At 44.4% G+C, this 6084-nt stretch overlaps 1 pseudogene; it reads left to right on the forward strand.

Moving 5' to 3' along the window:
* The first annotated feature begins 3737 nt into the window (after positions 1–3737).
* Positions 3738–5284, forward strand: LOC102862778 (annotated as a pseudogene).
* Positions 5285–6084: the final 800 nt, after the last annotated feature.

Raw genomic sequence — 6084 nt, forward strand, 5'->3', positions numbered from 1 at the left:
GCACTACAGTGCTGAGAAGCCAAAAAAAAGGGAAGAAATCAAGAAACTAAGGAATAGAAGATTTCAAAGGGCAGCATGGGAGGACAAAGCAAAAAATATTATAATGGAATGTGCAAAGAGCTAGAGTCAGAAAATCAAAAGGGCTGAACTTGCTCTGCATTTCTTAAGCTGAAGGAAGTGAAAAACAAATTCAAGCCTTGAGTTGCAATACTAAGGATGCTTTGGGCAGAACAGAAAATGCTCAAGGAAGCATTAAAAGAAGAAAGAAGGAGACACGGTACCAAAAAGATTTAGCAGACACAGAAGAATTTAATGAAACAATGTAATAGCAAGAACCTGTGGTGATGAAGGAAAAAGTTCAAGCTGCTCTGAAAGAACTGGCAAAAAACAAGGTCCCAGGAATTGATGGTGTACTGATTGACATATTTCAACAAACAGATGCTGTCCTAAATGTGCTCACCAAGTTATGCTATGAAATCTGGAGGACAACCACCTGGCCAACTGACCAGAAGAGATCCATATTTGTTCCAATTCCAAAGAAAGGTGACCTGACAGAGTGTGGAAATCATTGAACAATAGGATCCATATCACATATAAGCAAGATTCTGCTGAAAATTATCCAGAAATGACTGGAACAGCACATCAACAGAGAATTACCAGATATGCAGGCTGGGTTTAGAGGAGGTTGTGGTACCAGGGATGCCATAGCTAATGTTAGATGGATCATGGCTGAAAGTAGAGAATACCAGAGGATCTGGTACCTTAGTGGTAAGGAATTTCTATTAACCCAAAGTCATGCTGTTTGAATCTGCTGGCAGCTCCGTGGGAGAAAGAGGGGAAAGTCCTGTGTGATTTATTGCCTCTGAAAATCCACCTGAGGGTCAGCTATGAGTCAGTTCTGACTGGATGGCACATAATAACAACAACAGTGCAGAGAAGGGAGCTCTGGTGGTGTAGTTCTTAGAGCATTGTGCTACCAAGCAAAGGTAGTGCCTCTGGTAGTTTGAATCACCAATGGCTCTATCAGTGGCTCCTCAGGAGAAAGATGAACCCCAAAGTGTCCACAAGAATGGCATCCAGATACCACTACCAACTGTTCTGAAATGCCCTTGATTAGTGTTAGGCCCAGATCAAGTCAAGGGGAAGAATAAAGGATTCAGGGATGTCAACAAAGGGAGTGAACTTTGACAACTATGTTTATTATTAAAGCCCTTACTGGCATTTTTCTAATTCACAGAGAAAAAACAAAAAAATTAAATGGAATGAATGGCCTCGCCCACGTGGGCTGAACCACAATGGAATGTCCCTCCCTTCCCTCCCTGAAGACCCTGCTATGAAAACCTGCCCCAACTCACCTTGGGTGCTGCTTCCCTGGTCTCTCTCTCCCTCCAGGCCAAGGAATCTCGCTCCCTTAATAAAGCTGTCTTTAAGCTTGTTTTCTTTCTCCCTGGTTCCTCTTGAGTCCAAGACCTAACAATTAGAAGATACAAAATGTGCAACAAAACTGAAAATCATAGACAATAACACACACCTCCTCTTTGTGTGATTTACAACCTCTGAAAACTCACTGGAGGGTTGACTGAGTCTGTTCCAACTCAACAGCAAGGAAGGAATGACTGTATGCCCTGCAATTTTGCCAAATTCTTTTATTAGCTCTAGAGGTTTTCTTACGAACTCCATTTTTAACTTTTGTTGTAAATTAGATAGAGGTATATAGAGAACATCAGTTCCATTCAACAATTAATAGACTTTTTTTTTCAGATGGTAACATCAGTCATCCCACAGCCTTCTTATTTTTCCCATTTCTCATTCTTTTATAACCTTTCCTGCCTTCTGAACTCTGCCTCCAGCAATGGTTGCCATTGTGATATCAAGTGATTGATTAGTCTAAGGAGTGCAGTACTTCCTAGTGCTTTTGTTTACCTCATAGTCTTGTTTATTGTTTGGCTGAAAATTGAACCATGGGATGAATTCTGTTCTAGACTGAAAGGTGACTAAGGGCTATCATACTGGGTGTTCCAACAGTCGCTCTATCCAATCCTGTTATTTTCTATGACTCTGAGTTTTGTTCCACATTTTTGCCCTTTCTACCCAGGACCTTCTAATAAAGTGCCTTTCAGAGCAGATGGTAGTGGTATCTGGGTACCATTCATGTGGACACTTTGTGGTTTTCTGTATATGCTCCTATAATCTGTTAATAGAAATAATTTAGCTTATTTTATAATATGGCTTTTTATTTTTCCTGTAGTTTATGGCTGTGGACCAGGAGAAGATAAAATAGATGAATGGGACCTTCTAAGAATAAAATTCCTATGCACATCCAAAACCTTCTCCAACAGGGTAAAGAGGGAAGCCAGATATTGGGAAAAAATATTTTTCAATGACATGTCTGATAAGGGACTTAGATCTAGAATTTATAGAACACCTGAGCACCACAAGATAAAGGTAAACAATCCAATTGATAAATGGGCACAGGATATGAATAAACACTTCACCAAAGAAGACATTCAGATGGTGAACAAACTCACGAAGAAGTGTTCAAAATCCCTAGCTCTAAGAGAGATGCAAAAAAAAAACCCCTCCCCCAAAAAAACACCAAACCATCAACTATGAAATATCATCTTACCCCAGTAAGAATAGCAAAATTTAACCGAACAGCAAACAACAAAAGCTGGCAAGGTTGTGGAGAAACTGGAACCCTTACTCACCACTAGTGGAAATGTAAAATGGTGCAACTACAGTGGAAGGCAGTGTGGTGTTTTCTCAAAAAGTGACAAATAGAAATAACATTTGACCCAGCAATTCCACTACTGGGAATATACCCTAAAGAAACCAGAACTGCCACCCAAGCAAATATATGCACACTGATGTTTATCGCTGCTTTGTTCACAATAGCAAAGAGTTGGAAACAACCCAAGTGCCCACCAACAAACAAATGGATAGAGAAGCTGTGGTATATTCACACAATGGAATACTACACTGCATTGAGAAAGAAGAAAGTCTTTTTTGGACTTGGGTGCTGAGAGGGAGGGAGATTGTATAACAAGGAAATTTTTTTTTTCTTTTCAAAGAGAAAAGCAAACTGGGGGGAAAGGTGGGCAGGGAAGAAAATGTGCAACAATGAATGAATAGGGAAAAATTAAATGGGAAGAACATGATCTAAAAAATTGTTTAATACCGCTAAATCCATAATTTGGAAAAAAACCCTGTTGTTTAAATATAAAAAAAAGAAAAATATTGTGGAAAAAAATGCTCAAAATAAAAAACCAAACCAAAGCAACTTCTAGTTCAATATTAAACAGATCTAGTAAAAATAGATTCGACTGGGAACTCTCATGGCCTAATGGCAAGAAGCTTTGCTGCAATCCTGAAGTTGTGTGGTTTGAATCCACCAGATTCTCTGCCGCAGAAGGAGGGGGCAATTTCCTATGCCAGTCAGATCTGACTTGACTGTATACAACAAGAAAAAAAAATATTAAAAAAAAAAGAATAGATAGTACTCTTATCAATGCACTTTTCAGACTCAGAATTTTAATATCAAATTATTTTTCCAAATTATTCATCATTTAGTATTTGGTAATGTTCAGATTCACTTATTTAATCTAGCCTGCACACAGTTTAGATTTTTCTGCATTTGAGAGAAACACACACTTGTTACTCCCATTTGAGTCTTGCCCATGGTTTTTCCAAATATGTTGCTTTATATAAAAATTTATTTTTAGATGGCACCGCCGCGGCGGGGTAGGTGGAAGATGCCGCTGCCGGTCCAGGTGTTTAACCTGCAGTGACAGATCTGTACTGCGCCCCTCCCAGCAGTAGGGCAGACCTCTTCCTGCCGGGCAAGGCCGGGGACTTCAGCCTGAGCGCCAGTCTGTCGGCCTGTACGCTGCTTTACGAGGGGGCGGTGGAGCCCATGCAGATTGATGTGGATCCCCAAGAGGACCCCCAAAATGCACCTGACATCAACTATGTGGTGGAGAACCCCACCCTGGACCTGGAGCAGTACGCAGCCAGCTACAGTGGCCTGATGCGCATCTAGCGCCTGCAGTTCATTGCTGACCACTGTCCGCCACTGCGGGTAGAGGCCCTAAAGATGGCCCTGTCTTTCGTCCAGAGGACCTTCAATGTGGACATGGAGCTGCAGCATGCCCCCGATGCTATCCCTGAGAGTGGTGTGGAGCCTCCGCCCCTGGACACGGCCTGGGTGGAGGCCACAAGGAAGAAAGCACTGCTGAAGCTGGAGAAGCTAGACACAGACCTCAAAAACTACAAGGGCAACTCCATCAAGGAGAGCATCAGGCGTGGTCATGATGACCTGGGTGATCACTACCTTGACTGTGGGGATCTGAGCAATGCCCTCAAGTGCTACTCACGTGCCCGTGACTACTGCACCAGCGCCAAGCACGTCATCAACATGTGTCTTAACGTCATCAAGGTCAGCGTCTACTTGCAGAATTGGTCCCATGTGCTGAGCTACGTCAGCAAGGCTGAGTCCACTCCTGAGATCGCCGAGCAGCGCGGGGAGCGAGACAGCCAGACCCAGGCCATCCTCACCAAGTGTGCTGCAGGACTGGCCGAGCTGGCAGCCCGCAAGTACAAGCAAGCTGCCAAGTGCTTCCTGCTGGCCTCTTTCGACCACTGCGACTTCCCTGAGCTGCTTTCCCCAAGCAATGTGGCTGTGTATGGGGGCCTGTGTGCCCTGGCCACCTTTGACCGTCAGGAGCTGCAGCGCAATGTCATCTCCAGCAGCTCCTTCAAGTTGTTCCTGGAGCTGGAACCCCAGATCCGAGACATCATCTTCAAGTTCTACGAGTCCAAGTATGCCTCGTGCCTCAAGATGCTGGATGAGATGAAGGACAACCTGCTCTTGGACATGTACCTGGCCCCCCATGTCAGGACCCTGTATACCCAGATCCGTAACCGCGCCCTCATCCGGTATTTTAGCCCCTACGTGTCTGCTGACATGCGCAAGATGGCCACTGCCTTCAACACCACAGTGGCTGCACTGGAGGACGAACTGACCCAGCTGATCTTGGAGGGGCTCATCAACGGTAGGATCGACTCGCACAGCAAGATTCTGCATGCACGTGATATGGACCAGCGCAGCACCACCTTCGAGAAATCTCTCTTGATGGGCAAGGAGTTTCAGCGCAGGGCTAAGGCCATGATCCTGCGCGCTGCAGTGCTGCGCAACCAAATCCATGTGAAGTCTCCTCCCCGGGAAGGGAGTCCGGGGGAACTGACCCCAGCCAACAGCCAGTCTCGGATGAGCACCAACATGTGACGTGTGACCTGCACAGCCCATCTGCAGTCCTTAGACCCAGCTGCGGGAGGCACCTACTGCCCTGCCCTGCGGGCCCATGGCCTCTGGAGTAACTGGAGTCACTCCATTTCAGCTCATTAAAGGACAGACTGCAAACTGAAAAAAAAAAAAAATTATTTTTATTACTTTTAAGCGTTTAGAAAGAGAAATGCTAGCATTGTCTTTTGTTCCTGTTTCTACGTGGCATAAATTAAGAAATGTTTAAATCGACATTTGGAGAAACTTACTCAAGGCTAAACCTGCTGTTACAGTCTAGTGTGAGAGGAAAGGAGCACTAGCCTGGACGAAGGTCATTTCGGTTCAAGCATTTTCTTGTCTCTGAAACAGGGGTGCTAATACATGTCCTAGACACCTCGCAAGGGAGCTCTGGCGATGCAACAGTTAGGTGCTTGGCTGCTAACTGAAAGGTTGGCAATCTGAACTCACACCACAACTCTCTGGTGGGAAGACCTTGTGATCTGCTTCTATAAAATTTCAGCCAAGGGAACCTTGTATGGTTAATTCTGTCACATGGAGTCATTCTGCATCAGAAAAGTCACACAATAACAACTGACCTATGAAGACAGAGTGATAACAAACTTTGGGAAAGCGTCATACAAAATATATTGTACAGACTTTTTTTCTTTAATATTTTTTTATTGGGAAAACATATTGGGGGTACAAGGAGGTGAGGGTTGAGGGCAGAAGGGTGAGGATGGGCCAGGATGCAGTTGCAGAGCTGCACAGTTTGGTCGGTGGGGGGAGCAGGTGAAGGAAATGAT

This window comes from Elephantulus edwardii, unplaced genomic scaffold (genome assembly GCF_000299155.1).
Source record: "Elephantulus edwardii isolate Elephantulus edwardi_28Jun2011 unplaced genomic scaffold, EleEdw1.0 scaffold00231, whole genome shotgun sequence".
NCBI lineage: Eukaryota > Metazoa > Chordata > Mammalia > Macroscelidea > Macroscelididae > Elephantulus > Elephantulus edwardii.